Source organism: Prionailurus bengalensis, chromosome A3, assembly GCF_016509475.1.
Source record: "Prionailurus bengalensis isolate Pbe53 chromosome A3, Fcat_Pben_1.1_paternal_pri, whole genome shotgun sequence".
Classification (NCBI taxonomy): Eukaryota; Metazoa; Chordata; class Mammalia; order Carnivora; family Felidae; genus Prionailurus; species Prionailurus bengalensis.
This window is the reverse complement of record NC_057354.1, coordinates 57,988,466-58,004,849: the sequence shown is the minus strand read 5'-3', so window position 1 is coordinate 58,004,849 and position 16,384 is coordinate 57,988,466. Positions and strand designations below refer to the sequence as shown.

The 16,384-nt window shown below is 43.2% G+C and overlaps 1 protein-coding gene across 10 annotated transcripts in view; it reads left to right on the top strand.

Annotated features, from left to right (window-relative positions):
- Positions 1 to 16,384, top strand: part of IL1R1 (interleukin 1 receptor type 1) — a 79,489-nt gene that overhangs the window by 23,478 nt on the left and 39,627 nt on the right. For 2 of the 10 annotated variants that reach the window (XM_043603071.1, XM_043603068.1), the window contains exon 1: positions 15,377 to 15,556. The exons of the other annotated variants lie outside the window; for them this stretch is intronic. The gene's annotated coding sequence lies outside the window, so the exon portion shown is untranslated. Of the gene's footprint in view, positions 1 to 15,376; positions 15,557 to 16,384 lie in introns of those variants that run through there. 10 annotated transcript variants of the gene reach the window in all.

The following is a 16,384-nucleotide window of genomic DNA, read 5'->3' as shown; positions in this document are numbered from 1 at the left end:
ATTAGCTGTGGTGACAAGTACATACTCTTTTAGCCAGAAATACTGATCTCCTCTTTACCAGAAAACTCCCTATTCAAAAATTACATCATATTGGGAGTTTATGGCAAATAAACCTTCTATATTGTTTGCTTATTTGCATATTATTCAGTTAAAAATACTGTCTAGTACATTCATTATCTGTGACTTTCTCAATAACTCTCTGGTGTAACTGGACAGTTATTCTTTTTTAATATTCATTTATTCTGAGAGAGAGAGAGAGAGAGCAAGGAGGGGAGGGGCAGAGAGACAGGGAGAGAGAGAGAATCCCAAGCAGGCTCCACGGGATCAGTGCAGAGCCTGATGCAGGGCTCGATCTGATGAACCATGAGATCATGACCTGAGCCAATATCGACTCAGGTGCTTAACCAACTGAGCCTCCCAGGTGCCCCAGGCAGGTATTTTTATACCTGTTTTTTAGGTTCATAGATCCTGAGTAATTTACCCAAATATAATTAATGTATGGCAAATAACACTCATCTCTATCATTGACTATGTATCAGACAATGTTTAAATGCTCTTTACATATCAACTTTTTCAGTTCTCATAATAACCCGATAAAGCAGGTGTAATTAGAAACATTTTTTACCATCAAGGAAACAAAGAAGTTTAGTGACTTGCTCAGCACCACACAGCTAGTCCATGATAGATCTGGGATCCAACCTACAGCTGTCCAGCTCCTTTGTCTACACTTATAGCCACTAGGCTGTTCTCCCTCTGGTTGTAGAAAGCAGAATTCCGATATTTCAGGGTGTTCTTTTTACTTTACAAACAACAGCAACACAATAGTGATAATGGCAGAGCAGTGAAAGGTACCAGTATGAATGGCAAAGACCATGAGCTTTGGAGAGTGAGCTGAGTCCCCGTTGGTTTATTTCACTCACTGGATAATCTGAGGCAAGATCCTTAAGTTTTATGTTTCCATCTATAAAACAAGGGGATAATGATATTGTTCATAGGGTGGTGAGCATAAATGTGATGTCCTATGAAAGCACTGAACTCACTGTCAGACATGTAATAGGTGCTTGATTATACATTTCCTTCCTTCATAAATGATCAATTATTAGGCATGGGTCAGATGAATAGTGGAAAAATTATGGTGAAGCAGACTGGAGAGGACACTGGCAATTTCGCAACCCTTTCGAGAAATTCGGGGTGGGACTTGTAGCACTGAAAAGAGCAATTCAGACCTCAATAATGAGTTAAGACCCAGTTCCTTGTGGATGAGGCTTACAGGGGCTGCCATTCTATGAGTCATCATTTCAAAGTCTGGATAAAAGGTAAAGAAGCCGGTGTTGGGGGTGATTCTCCCTTGTGACTCCTTGATCTTCAAGGATCTTCTTGATCCTTGTTCTGGGGAAGATACTTCCATGAAGTACTCAGTGGTCTCTGTAAGACTGCAAAAGCTTTAGAACAGAAGTTCTTAGGCTTGTGGGCTAAGGACCCCTTTACACTCTGAAAAATTATTGAAAACTTTAAAGAGATTTGTTTACCTGATTAACTCTACTGGTATTACACATATTAGACATTAAAACCAATTACTGAGAACAAACTGAGGGTTGATAGGGGGTGGGAGGGAGGGGAGGGTGGGTGATGGGTATTGAAGAGGGCACCTTTTGGGATGAGCACTGGGTGTTGTATGGAAACCAATTTGACAATAAATTTCATGTATTGAAAAAAAACACTTAAAATTTTTATTGATCCTTTAAAAAGAAAAATAAATCCATTACCAGTTAACACAACATTTCTCTTACAAAAATGTATTTTGAAAACAAATGGAAAAAGTAGCATTGTTTTACATTGTTCTGGAAATCTCTTGAATGTTTGGCTCAACAAAGGACAGATGAATCTTATATCTGCTTCTGCATTCAATCTTTAAGATACACATCATGTAGCTTCTGGAAAATCCACTGTGTGCTTGCAAGAGAATGTGTGTGAAGAATACACATAACACCATCTTTGAATTACATCAAAGTAGTTTGGACCTTGTGGATCTCTAAAAGGATCTCAGGGAACTTTGAGAGCCACTAATGTAAACTATTTGTTCTCTTTAGCAGTATTTTGGGACCCTCATAGAATTCCTCTCAACTTTTCCCTCCTGATGCCTGTATTCAAACAATCACAATTGCTAATGCTTCCTTTAAAATTCTTGGGTTTGGCGACCCTGGGGATAGATAATTAGGTTCTTTGGACTTTATATGTCTTTTTTCCTCCCTCTTCCCTTTCCTTCCTTCCCCTCCTCCTCCTTCACTATTTTTCCTCTCCCCTCCCCACGACACAACCTTCGTCTCTCTGCCTCTGGGACCCAGCGGTTGCCAGACTGCCCTTTATCTGACATCATTCACAATTTCCTTCCTTCCTCAAAAGTCTCGGTTTTGGCTAACATTTATTAATTCTGGGTTGTGATTTAGAAATATTTCAAAAGCTTTTCCAAACAAAATTAAAAGGAAAACGTTTTGAGATGTGTAAAGAATGTTAGACATGTTCCTGGCCAACTGTCATATTTATGAACACTGAGAACTGTGTAGCCAAGTTCTGCTGTCAGCCAAGATTGACTAGTAGGGTCTGGATTTACTTTCTCATGACAGACAACAAAAGAGCTGTATAAAATACATGAAACCAGGGCATTTAAGATACTGGACATCAGCCATTGAAGGACAGGGACCCTTGAGAGACTGGGAGAAAAATGAGGTGAGCCCTATGATTGCCCCCGCTTACTGACATGAGAGAATTCCCAGGCTGTGGAAGGGTGTCTAGCCATTTCCACAGGGAAGGGAGGTCTTGGCAGAACTCAGCAAACTTGCTGAATTGAGATGGAGCTGAGGGCCAAGGGAGACCCAGGTTGCTGTAGTTCACAAGAATGGATGCCAGAGAGGAGAAAGCCTCAATGAGGAAGAACATCAAGTCTGCAAGGGGGGTCTCCCTTGAGAATTCAGCAGCGTATGGGTCAGCCCACGTGTGAGGGAACTACCTGAGGCCAGAAATTAACCACCCATGGGATTAGATGAAGTAGTAGACAGCAAGGCCAGGCATAATTTCTGTTCCCGCCCGTCAGAATGGAGAACCTCACAACCTGCAGGCATTTGATAGAGAACTAGGATTGTGTTTGAGCAGTGGGGTGAAATGAGTCCCACACTGAATGCTGCCATGGCCCTGCCTGATGAATCATAAGGGCAACACCCCAAATAATGGAAGCACTTCCAAGAGCTAGAATGCATCCTTGAACTCAAACATACCAAGCATCAAGCAAGTTAAACTTCAGTGTTTGGCATCTAATAAGAAATCGCTGTGCAATGCAAAGAAGTAGACAAATAAGGAGAAAAATCAATCAATCAAAACCAACTAAAACCAACACAGACCAAGACATTCAAACAGTTATTACAACTATATTACATATGCTCAAAGCAGTAAGTAGAGGAATGGAAGATGTTAAAAAAAGAAAAAAAGGCCCACCTATAACTTCTAGAGATGAAAACTACAAAGTCTGAGATCAAAGTATACTAAATGAGATTCACATAAGATTAGACGATGTAGAATAATGAATTTAAAGACACAACAGTAGAAACTATCAAAATGAAACACAGAGGAGAAAAACAAATAAAAAAAGAACAGAGCATCAGTGAACTGTAGGGCAATTTCAAGCAGCCAAATACACATGTTATCAAAGTCTCCAAAAAGCAGGAGGGGTCACAGAAGGAATATTTGAAAACAATGGCCAGAACTTTTACAAATTGGATGAAAATTACAAGCCCATCCATCCAAGAAGTTCAGTGAACCCTGAGAAACAGAGATCGATACATTATGTTCTGTGATAATCACATTGCTTAAAACCAGTGGTAAAGAGTAAAATCTTAAAAGCAGTCAGTGAAAGAACATGCCGAGGAACAAGGATGACAAGATGACAGATTTCTCACAGAAACAACGTAAGCCAAAAGGCTTTGAAGCATTGTCTCTACAGTACTGGGGGAAAAAATGCTGACGACCTAGAATTCTATATACAGTGAAAATGCTTTCCAAAAACAAAAGCAAAATTAAACTGTTTTAAACGTACAAAACCTGAATTCATCACCGGCAGGCCTACACTACCAAATATTAAAGGTAATCCTTTAGGCAGAAGGAAAGTGATGACAGGTGGAGATGAAATTATGGCATAAATTTCTTTAAAAGAAAATGGACTGTTCAAACAGAAGGAGTGATAGTGCAGTGTGAGGTTTTTAACCTACGTAAAAGCAAAATGAATGACACACATAGCACAAAAGCCAGGCAGGAAAAGATGGGGCTATGGTATTGTAAGTTTCTTTTTTTTTTTATATTGAATTATAATGGATATACAATATCATATTAGTTTCAGGTGTACAACATAGTGTGATGATTTTATACATTAAAACATAATCACCTTTATCCTCTGACACCATACAAAGTTATTCCAATAACGCCAATATTCCAATAATTCCAATATTATCGATTATGTTCCCTATGTTATACTTTTCAGTAAGTTGTGACGTATTTGTTTTATAACTGAGAAGTTTGTACCTCTTAATTATCTTCACCTGATTTACCTGTCCCCCCACCCCACACCCCTGTGACAACCACCAGTCTGTTCTCCACATCTATGAGTCTGTTTCCATTTCATTTTGTTTTTTAGATTCCACATATAAATGAAATCATATGGTATTTGTCTTTGCCTGACTTATTTCACTTAGCATAATACCTTCTAGGTTCATCCATGTTGCTGCAAATGGCAGGATTGTATTCATTTTTATGGCTGAGTAATATTCCCTCGTGTATATATACCACATCTTCTTTACCCATTCTTCTATCAGTGGACACTTGGGCTGCTTCCATATCTTGGCTGTTGTAAATAATGCTGCAGTAAACATAGGGGCACATGTGCCTTTCCAAATCAGTGTTTTCATTTTCTTTAGATAAATACCCAGAAGTGGGATTGCTGGATCATATGACGGTTCTATTTTTAAGTAAGGTTCTTAGATGTGGAATGATATACATCACTTATGGAGAAATTTTCAGCATGAAATGCCTATTTAAAAAGGCAGAAAAGTGTTAAATCCATGGCCTCAGCCTCAACTACAACTAGGAAAAGAGAAACAAATTACACCCAAAGCAAGCAGAAGATAAGAAGTAACAAAGATCAAAGCAGAGAACAATTACATAGAAAACAGAAACATACTAGAGAAATTAATGACACCAAAAGCTGAGGCTTGAGGAGAGCAGTAAATTGATACAGCCCTGGGTAGCATGATCAAGAATAAAAGAGAGAAGACAGAAATATCAGTATCAGGCTTAGGTAATATCACTGCACCACACTACAAATATTAAAAGGATAATGACAGAATATTAGGAATAAAATTATGCAAAAAAAATTGATACTTAAATGAACTGGATAATTTCTTTCAAAGACACAAACTACCAACCTCATTCAAGAAGAAATAGATGACTTGGATAGTCTTCTGTCTATTAAAGAAATTGAATTTGTATGGAAAATTTTCCCGCAAAAAAACCTCTAGGCCCAAATAACTTTCCTAGTGAATTCTGCCAAACACTTAAAGAAGAAATAGTATCAATTATGTACAGAATTTTCCAGAAAATTGAAGAAGAATACATACTTCCCAAGTCATGAGTTCTCCCCAACTTTTTGATGTTAGTATTACTTGGATATCAAAACCAGATAAGACATTACAAGAAAAAAATAACTGTAGGCCAGTATTCCTCATGAAGACATACAAATTATAAGCAAAATATTAGTAAGTCCATTCCAACAATGTGTAAAAACACAAATACATCATGGCCAAGAGGGCTTTATACCAGGAATGCCAAGTTGGCTTAGCAATGGAAAGTTGATAAATATAATTCTGGCTTAGCAATGGAAAGTTGATAAATGTAAGTCACCATATTAATAAAACCAAAAAAGAAAAACCATATGATCATCTCAAAAGATGCCGAAAAGGCATTTGACAAAATCCAACATCTATTCCTGATAAAAATTCTCAGAAAATTAAGAATAGAAGTGCACTTCCTCAACCTGATAAAAGGCATCTGTGAAAGACCTACATCTAATATCATTGACTGAAAGTTTCCCCTAAGATTAGGAACAAGGCAAGAATGTCTACTTTCCTCACTTCTGTTCAGCATGGTACTAGATATGGCTGGTGTAAAAAGTCAAGAAAAGATAAAAGCCATCCAGATTGGAAGAGAAGAAGTAAAACTCTGTAGACAACATGGTGGTTTACATAGAAAATCCTACGAACTCAATAAAAAAGCTACTAGAACCAATAAGTGAGTTTTGTGATCACAAGGTAAATATATAAAAATTGGTTGTATTTCTGCATACTGGTAATGAACAGTCAGGAATCTAAATTTAAAAGCAATACCCTTGAGGTGCCTGGCTGACTCAGTCCATGGAGTGTGCAACTCTTGATCTTGGGGTTGTGAGTTTGAGCCCCAAGTTGGGCGTAGTGATCACTTAAAAAATAAAATCTTGGGGCGCCTGGGTGGCGCAGTCGGTTAAGCGTCCGACTTCAGCCAGGTCACGATCTCGCGGTCCGTGAGTTCGAGCCCCGTGTCGGGCTCTGGGCTGATGGCTCAGAGCCTGGAGCCTGTTTCTGATTCTGTGTCTCCCTCTCTCTCTGCCCCTCCCCCGTTCATGCTCTGTCTCTCTCTGTCCCAAAAATAAAAAATAAAAAATAAAAAACATTGAAAAAATAAAATAAAATCTTAAAAAAAGCAATGCCCTTTACAATCAGTAATATCGTATCAATATTATTGATATCATTTTCATATGAATAATATGAAAAACTTTGGGATCCATTGGAAAGAAGATGTATGAGATCAGTGTGTGAGGTGGTAGTTATGGGGGCTCTGTTGTGCCCCTGAGCCCACAGTGTGCTTGGCCCTGTTCTTTTCCATGGTCTCTGCTCCCTGCCATGTCTGGCTTGGGTTTCTCTCTCCGCAGATGCTATTTCAGAGTCTTTCCTAATTGCTGGCTTTCACTGGGTCATCCAGGTACCTACCTCACTACTTCCACACAGAGAGCAGGGAAAGTGGAAAAAGTGCTCAACACTTTCTAAGCATTTGTTTTACTCCTGACTTCCTCCCCTTTTCCTGGGACAGCATGGGGGAAAAACTCTCTTCCTAGGACACATAGGGCTTTCCTCTACATTTAAGCTTTTTATTATTATTATTATTTGTTTTTTTAATGTTTATGTATTTTTGAGAGATAGAGACAGAGCGTGAGTGGGGAGGGGCAGAGAGGGGAGACACAGAATCGGAAGCAGGCTCCAGGCTCTGAGCTGTCAGCACAAAGCCTGATGCGGGCTAAAACTCATGGGCTATGAGATCGTGACCTGAGCTGAAGTTGGATGCTTAACGAACTGATCCACTCAGGCGCCCCATCATCTGCATCTCAACTCTTATGCTTAGGGACCAGTCCTCACACTCTTGAGAAAGCCTGGGCTCTGGGTGTCACCTACATTTTTTTCTCCTTGGGCTCCTTCTCTGAGATTGTTTCTCTGTGTTATTATTTTCACGTCCAGATTGGGAAATCGCCAAGTTCCTTGACAAGCACACAATATGTCAAAGCAGCAGGGCAAAACACTGTAAATGATTTTTTTCTTAGAGAATAAAAAAAGGAGTGATGAAAATGTAGTGTGGTAAGATTTTACAGTGCTAACATATTGTATTTAAAACCTTCAGTCTTTTTTGTTTTTAATTGAAAAGTAATAAATATTCTCTTGCTGATTTCATGATCTTGTGACTGGGGACTAGATTGTTGCCTTTGTTAGAAATCACTATGGGCACAGCACAAGTTTGCGGTGATACTTATCATGAAAAACCTCCCTATACCCTCTTCCTTAGCTGGTTGGGTGATTACTTCTTTTTTTAAAAATTATTTTTATTTATTTTTATTTTTGAGAGAGAGAGACAGAGCACAAGCAGGAGAGGGGCAAAGAGAGAAGGAGACACAGAATCCAAAGCAGGCTCCAAGTTCTGAGCTGTTAGCACAGAGCCTGATGCGTGGTTCAAATTCACAAACCGTGAGATCATGACCTGAGCTGAAGTTGGAAGTTGAACCAACTGAGCCACCCAGGAGCTCCTGGTTGACTACTTCTCACATTCAAGGTTGTAAATGAGTATTCTGGGACAGGCGTCCACCCCCCCCCCCCCCATCCATGCATTGTTCCTATCCTTGAAGATCTTACATATATTTTTATTAGAAAAATAAAAATATAGACATGAAACAATTATGGACAATGAATCATATTGATGAATGTAAGGTAATTACAATAATATAAAAAATGAGCTCATAAAATATAGAGAAAACATGTGACCTGGTATGTTTTAGCTGAGAAATGGAAGACAGATTAAACAATGACAAGGTTGATGAGAAGGAAAGGGGAAGGTGTAAATATTTTCACTTAAGTATAGATTTAAAATGAGCAGATTATTTATTCTGGATGAAGACTAGTTTGCCAGGGAAAGACCTCTTTTCCAGAGGCCTTGAATTGTCTAGACTCTAGAGTAGCAATGTCCAATAGAACATTCTGCAGTAATGGAAATGTTCTAGGGGTGTGCTATCCAATATGGTAGCCACTCATGACATGTGATGGCTATTAAGTTCCTGAAGTGTAACCAGTGCAACTGAATTTTAAATTTTATTTAATTTTAAATAATTTAAATACTGTCATGATTCTAGAGGCTGAGGTATTAAATAGCACACCACAGATGTAGAATACAAGAGGGAGTCCTTGAAGTCACCTCCTGAGGGCTGTGCATAAGTCACAGTCAGGGGACCTTCTGTGTCTCCTGCCCAGAATCTGGTCTAGACTGGATCCTAAATCTTTTATGCCATTTTCGGGGGAAATGATATTATAGGCTTCTATTGTTGTCACTCTCAGGAGGACCCGAAGCCCAGTATCACTCACCTCCTATGAGGACAATACCCACTATGTTCTAGACTGTAAGCTGAGCTCCTCAGCAGGTCTAACTATCCCAGGGTACGAAGAGCTCAGCACTCATCACCCAGGCTCTTAATTCAGCGATTTTCTTATGAGGATGCAAGAGGTAAAGAAGGAATCAGTGGTATTAAGGCCTCTTCTCTCAACTTTTGGACCCAGGACAGAGAACTTTCCCAGCTCCCATCCTCTCTCAGGGAAGTCGTGGATAATAGTAATTATTGTTGGACAGTAGTCCACCTGCTGCTGACTATTGCCAAATTGTTGTGAGGACACAAAAGAATGGAACAGGTGTTAACATAGTCTTTGGAAATTAGCAAAATGATTCAACAAATATGGCACTCCTGAGTCTGGCCAGATTTTTCTTCTGCTTCTATTGTCGGAGGTAGTAGCTTGCTCCTTACCTTTCTAAGTATCTTTGTCTGTAGAGGCTTACTTCTGATGGTTGCACTACTTCTTGGCAAACCATCAAATAACAACACTAGAGGGGCACCTGGGTGGCTCAGTCAGTTAAGTGTCTGATTCTTGATTTTGTCTCAGGTCATGATCTCAGGTTCATGGGTTTGAGCCCCACATCCGGCTTTGCACTGACAGCATGGAGCTTGCTTGGGATTATCTCTCTCTTTCTCTCTTTTTCTCTCTCTCTCAAAAATAAATAAATAAACTTAAAAAAAATAACAATACTAGAAACTAACTCATTCTTGCAGTTAGTACTTGCTGAAACGTACAAGGAAATAACTACTTCTTTTACTCAAAATAGTATATTTCAAGCTAAACCTTTTCACTATGTCATAATTCTCCTTTCCCTTTATTTGCTGGTGAGATAATCATAATAATCATCTTCAGGAAGTCTGTAACTGGGCAGTGGTCAGAGGTGATGCAGGAGAAGGGAGGATATGTGTCATTTTAATTTGAAGAGACCTTGCATGCTAGGCTGATTCTGTATGGTACAGGACAGGCCAACAGCGAGTTGAGTTGGGTCATTGCCTTGCTTATCTATTACTGTGATCCAGACTCAATGACTTAGAACAACAATGTATTATTATCTCTCATGGCTCTGGGGTTGATGGGACTCAGCTGAGTGGTTCTCCTTTGGGGACTCTCCTATGGATATAGTTGGCTAGCAGCTGACCAGGGTTGGCTGGCTTAACTTCCAGAATAGTGCTCTCCCATGGTGGGAGGTGGTTCTGGCTGTCAGCTGGGGTTGTGGACTCCATGTGGTTTAGAATTTCTCATAGCATGGCAGTCTCAGGATGATAACACTCCTTATCTGGCAGCTTTAGGTACCAAGACTGTTTCAAGAAGCCTAAGAAGAAGCTGAAAGGTTTTGGATGATCTGGCCTCAGAAGTTCCAGAAAGTCAATCCTGCCTCATTCTATTGGTCGGAATTGGTTGAGTAAGCCAGCGAGACCAGCCCAGATTCAAGGGAGAGGAATTAGACTTCACCTCTTAATTGGAGAAGGGAAGAATTTGAAGCCATTTTTTAATCTACTACAGTGATAGTATTAAAAGGAAACCATTTAGAGAAGACAAATTGGCAGTAATGTTTAGAAAGGATTGAAGAGTTAAAAGGCTACAACAAGAACTCTGGATTTTGGAAGGTGCTTATGGAAGAGAGTACGTGACAAAACATAGAGACAAATTACAGACACTTTCAGAGAACCAAAGATAGCGGGACCTTGTAGAAATACAAGGGAAAGCATTTAAAGCAGCCAGTTCTTTCATTATGTTCAAAGATGAGTTTAAGGAAGGCAGTGCTTTTGTTATGTGTCCTTTACATGACTGAGGACAAAGATTTCAAAAGACCCTTCTTGGTGGCACCTGGGTGGTTCAGTCAGTTGAGCTTCAGACTCTTGGTTTCAGCTCAGGTCACAATCTCGCAGTTCATGAGTCCAAACCCCATGAGGGGCTCTGCACTGTCAGTGCAGAGCCTGCTTGGGATTCTCTGTCTCCTTCTCTCTCTGCTCCTCCCCTCCTTGCTCTCTATTTTTTCTCTCAAAATAAATACTAAACATTAAAAAGAAAAAGCCCTTCTTGGATGATGAGGGAAGCTGGTAATGGCTGCCTTTTGGGTGGTGATGGCTGGCTTGGCTATTGGTGCTTTGAGTTTCATGTGTTCAACCAATGATCGGATAAAGATCTGGCATAAGAGAGTAAGAGACCACTAGTCTGGTTCTGTTAGGTGCGGCAGTTCTTGGAAGCCACCCCGTCTATCGGTCTCTGGAACTTCTGTGCTGTTTCTGTGTTGTTAGCAAGGAAATAAAACCAGGTGTAAGAATCCACTTGCACTCAGTTGCTTTTTGTTTTTAATTTTATTTTAATGTTTATTTATTTTTGAGAGAAGAAGACAGAGTGTGAGCGTGAGAGGGGCAGAGAGAGAGAAAGAGACACAGAGTCTGAAGCAGGCTCCAGGCTCCGAGCTGTCAGCACAGAGCCTGATGTGGGGCTCGAACCCAGGAACCGTCAGATCATGACCTGAGCTGAAGTCAGACGCTTAACTGCCTGAGCCACCCAGGAGCCCCTCAGTTGCTTTCATTGAGCAAGATTAAAGCCACAATTAGAATAAAAAGTTTGCCGGGCTGCCTGCCATGTCCATCTTTTTGTCCTCATCTTATAAAGGAAGTTAAGAAATAGTTTACCGTCATTGGCAATTTTATGATATTCTACAGTTTCTCATCAACTCTCATCTCTGGCTCACATGCGGCTTTCTGCTTGGTAAAGGTCTTGCAAAATCAGAGGAATCTGAACAGCAAAACGATCAGAGAAACCCACAAAGAACTGCTTAGAGAAAGGGATAGTCCTGAGCCAATGAAAACGGACAAGTGGCAGTAATGGGAGGTAATATGAGACACAGATTGAAAATGTGGTTATTTGGAGGTCAGGAGATGGAAAATGTGTGAAAGGAACGAAAAACTAGGCTGTAGAAGGAAGTCCATGTAGGACAGTGGTTTTTAAACCTATCTCAGGGAACACTGTGGTTCTGTGAGCCGTTACTGGCAGTTCTATAAATAACGAAAAACAGGCGTAGCAAGAATCACAGAGGCCCTGTGTGCAAAGATGTCATTTTATTTTCCACAACTGAAGTCAGCTTAGTTCATGGATCCTCATTTCCATCTCTAGCGCTAGAAAAAAAGCTTGCCACTTCAGAGTTGCTTAGTCTCTACTGGTGCAAGACTCAGCCTCCTCTCTTTAGAATCCTTCTCTTTCTAAACCCCTTGTCCTTCTGGACACTGACTGGAGTTCTCTCCATACGTCGTCCTCTGGACTTACCGACCCCAGCTGGGATCATGCTTGCCTTGGCATCCCCAGCTGCCAGGGGTGGTCAGTGTCGGCCTTCTTACCCCTTGGCTTCCCCCTCTGAGGGTCTGGGGACTCTGAACACTCTAGGAGTGTTGTGTCACCATTTGTGAAACAGCCTGTTCTCAGGCCCAGGCAGTTCCACTGTCACACCTGTCCCTTGGCACAGACCACCCTGGACACAGGGCTTTGCTCTGACACTGGTGGTTTCCAGGATTCTGCTTCTTGTGCATTACTAGACACTCTTATCAAAGACAGTCCCATGATTTGGGCAGCTTGCTAGGAGGGTCACACACCGAAAATCCTCAGAGAATACGGTCTCTCTTAAGAAAGGTGGTCTGTGGATGGCAGACAGTCGAGTCTTCCAAATGACAGGAGTCTCAGAGATGGGAAGGTAGTGAGGGAGATAACACTCCAGAAGGTGCCATCCAGACCCTGGATGTTATTTCCGTTTCTCGTAAGTTTTTGTGAAACACACAAATATCATCACCTCCGCGGAGGCATATGTCTTACACATTCGCATTCAGAGCATTTGTGTGGTGCTGAGACCAGAGCATACAGGAGTGACAATCTCCGCACCATGAGCTTTCAACTCAGGGGTGAAGCAAGACAGGTGGACACACGAGCCACCTAGGAAAGGAAACAAAGGGAAGGGAGAGTTTGGAAACGTGGTCAGCATGGCTGAGTGAGGGAGGAGATACATTCAAAGTGCCAGAGATAACAGTGGCTATAGGTAAGAAGGGAAGGTCTTCAAACCCCATCCTCATAATAGACGGGTGTATACGTGTTTTATCTGGGTCTAAGGGCTCACGTGTCTAGCAGGATGGTTGGGGTAGGGGTGGGTGGGAGGCATCAGAATACAAAGAAAAAAACAAGGAAAAGTGTAATTTTAATTCCAATTTAAAAATTTAATTACATTTAACTTTATTAATTTAAATTTAATTTAGTTTAATTTTAAGTGTAATTTTAAATTAGGATTAAATTTTAATTTTAATGTAATTTTAAATTAAAATTAAATTTTAATTTTGAAATTTAGATTAAAATGTAATTTTAAATTCTACATTATTACACAGACTCATCATGTTTTCTACTCGTAAACTGTTTAAAAACCTTCACTATACAAACTGTGAGATATGTTTATGCTCACTAACAACACTAGTTCTGCAGCACTGAGCCTGACCTGCTCATGCTAGCTTTCATTAAGTGCCCCTGGGACACGTGCTGAAGCAGCTTCAAGTGGAGGGTTCACAGTAAGGCCATCACTAGGGGGGCTCAGAGGAACAGTTGTTCCCACCCCTGGCTGCATGTTGGAATCACCTAGGAGCTTTAATAACACTGAGATTTGGGCCTCAGTCCCAGAGATTTTCATGTGACGGATCTGGGCAACAGTGGTCCAGCTCTCTCTCCTGATGATTCTGATGTATAATCAATGTTTTGAGAACCACCACTCTAAAAAGGAATACTAAAGAGATGGGGACATCTGGTGAATTCTTTTTTTTTTTAAGCTATTTTTAAAATTTTATTTATTTATTTTGAGAGAGAAAGAGTGAGCAGGGGGATGGGCAGAGAGAGAGGGAGAGAGAAAATCCCCAGCGGGCTCAGCGCTGTCAGCGCAGAGCCCGATGTGGGGCTCGATCTCATCAACCTGTGAGATTAGGACCCCAGGCGCTGAGCCACCCAGGCACGCCTGGCGAATTCTCATAATACCGTGTCACTGGCCCCAGAGTTAAGCCTGTTCCTTGGAGAAAGAGGAACCAGATGCAAGGGCTGGAACCAGATAAAATTTTTTTAAAAAATAAGAAATTATCATCACAGCAGGCCACAAGTCAGCATTAGGGTTGATGAATTATTGCTGTTGGTTTCTTTATGCTTTCCTCCAGCCCAGAATCATCTGGGCCAGCTGAGGCCAGGGTTATCTCAATTCTTGGGTTTCCGACAGAGATATCAAGGGAAGGGCTATGGAAACCAGCACCTGCCCAGCCTGGAAGGGATACAGGAAGGGTGTGTGTGTGTGTGTGTGTGTGTGTGTGTGTGTGTGTCTGTGTGTGTATTCTGTTAGGAAGGAAGCAATCATCATTTACTCAATGTCTCCCCAGAGGATGGCTCATTAGGTCCTCAAAACAAGTCAGGGTCCAGGCACTTGCTGGAGGTACGGAGTTTTGGAAAGGGAAGAGCAGCTTCCAAGCCCCTGGCTGTGGGGCTTGGAGCCCAAGCCAGCCTCTGCTGATACCCCAGCATCTTTCCCTCCCCGCACCAAAGTCTACGCCTGACCCCGGCCATTCACTGCATTTCTAGGACTACCAGTTCTCATGTGCAAAATGAGTGGATGGGAGTAAGTGGGTTTTAAGCTTAAAAGAATACCTGGTCAGGCCAAGAAGTCTGGTATCAAGACTGTACCACCGATAAGCTGCTCTTTCATCCAGGCGCAAAACAATAACAAGCAGCAAGTGACTCTTGTGTCAACCCTGTGCTTGGCGCTGGTTTACAGTGTTAATTTATGTAATCTCCCCAACCACTCCATGAGGTGGGTGCTGCTGTGATCTCTTTTCAGTGAAGAGGAAAGGAGGTACCAAGAGGTTGGTGACTTGTGAAATTTCCCAGGGCCAGTGTGAGAGAGCAGGGGCCAGGCCTCAGGCTCCAGTGACTGACCCTATCTGGTCTCTTAGGCTGGAAAGTGTGTGTTTCTGGGACCTGAAAGTCCCAAGCTCCATTCGCTGCAGTCATGCCCAGGGACCCCGCAGTTGGGTGGTAGCCAGGTTACGCTGTCCAGGTGAGTCGTCCCAAGTCACTGCGGGTGGGACCACGGTCACTGCCCCTCCAGGGTGCGGGAGCCCGGGGCCCCCGGGGATGAGGGGGATGAGCGGGGCAGGCCGGAGTCCCGGGCTTCCCGGGGGTAGGGCGCGGGGGCACCCGGCCAGCTCTCTCCCTCCTGAGCCCGGCCCGCCCCGCCGCCTCCGCCCACCCACCCGCGTCCGTCTCCGCCCGAGGCGTCCAAGCCGGAGCCGGAGCCTCAGCGCAGCAGGAGCCGCGCCCGGCTGTTCCCGGGCGCAAGGGCGGTGCGGCTCCTGCTCGTGCCCGCGCCCGGAGCCGACACGGAGCGCGCGGCGGCGGCGGCGGCGACGGCGGCGGCCCGGCGCCCCCAGGAGCCGGCGGGCATGTGATTAACCGCGCGCCCGCGCCCCGGAGCCCCTCGCCCGGCTCCCAGGGCGCCCGCCCCGCCGCGCTGGGCCCGGGGCGGCCCGGGGCTCGCCCAGGTAGGAGGAAGCTGCAGCCTGCGGGGTTGGAGTGTTGACGGGTAGGCGGGCGGGCGGGAGCGGCGGTGGGGGGTGGGGTGGGTACCCACCGTGGCTTTGACACCTTTCCCTTCGCACAGACCGCGCGGAAAGCGTCCTTCTTAAGTCAGTGAGACTGAACTTGGTTGTCAGTTTGTTGTGGAAGAAGGTGATGGCGGTGAAATCTGTGGGGGTTTTTTGCTTGTTTTTATTTTTGTGTGAAACCGGAATAAGGATTGTTCAAATCCCTTTGCGGGGGGCGGGGGGGACTTGACGATGGTCCTGGCGGGTTGTTGTGGTGTGTGTGTGTGTGTGTGTGTGTGTGTGTGTGTGTATGTAAGCTGCTTCCAGGAATTTGAATGCAGCCAAGTATGGCTGGTTCAGGAGTGTCCCTCTCCGGGGTTTAGGCTCAGAGCTGTCTGGTCAACAAGATAAGGACGAATGCGAATGCCCTACAGTGGGGGAGAGAAACTTGTGCTCCCGCGACCCCAGGGAGAGGCTGATGCTGGGTGTAGCTACAAACACACGAAGAAGACTCATTCACAACAGGCAGGTCCAGTACTTCACAGTTTATAAGACTCTTTAAGCTTCTCTTTTATCTTCCCCAAAGTCTTGTGAGAGACACGCTATTACCACCTTCCTTTCACTGCAGGGAAAGTGGAGGCTTAGACAAGGTGACTAACTTGGGGGACTGGCACCCAGAAGGAGAGTGAGCCCTCGGGACTCCAATGCCTTCTGCTTTACCGCACGATGGCTTCCATGGTCCGTGCCTGCCCAGGCTTTCTCCTCTGTGCTGCTGAGGGTGTGTGG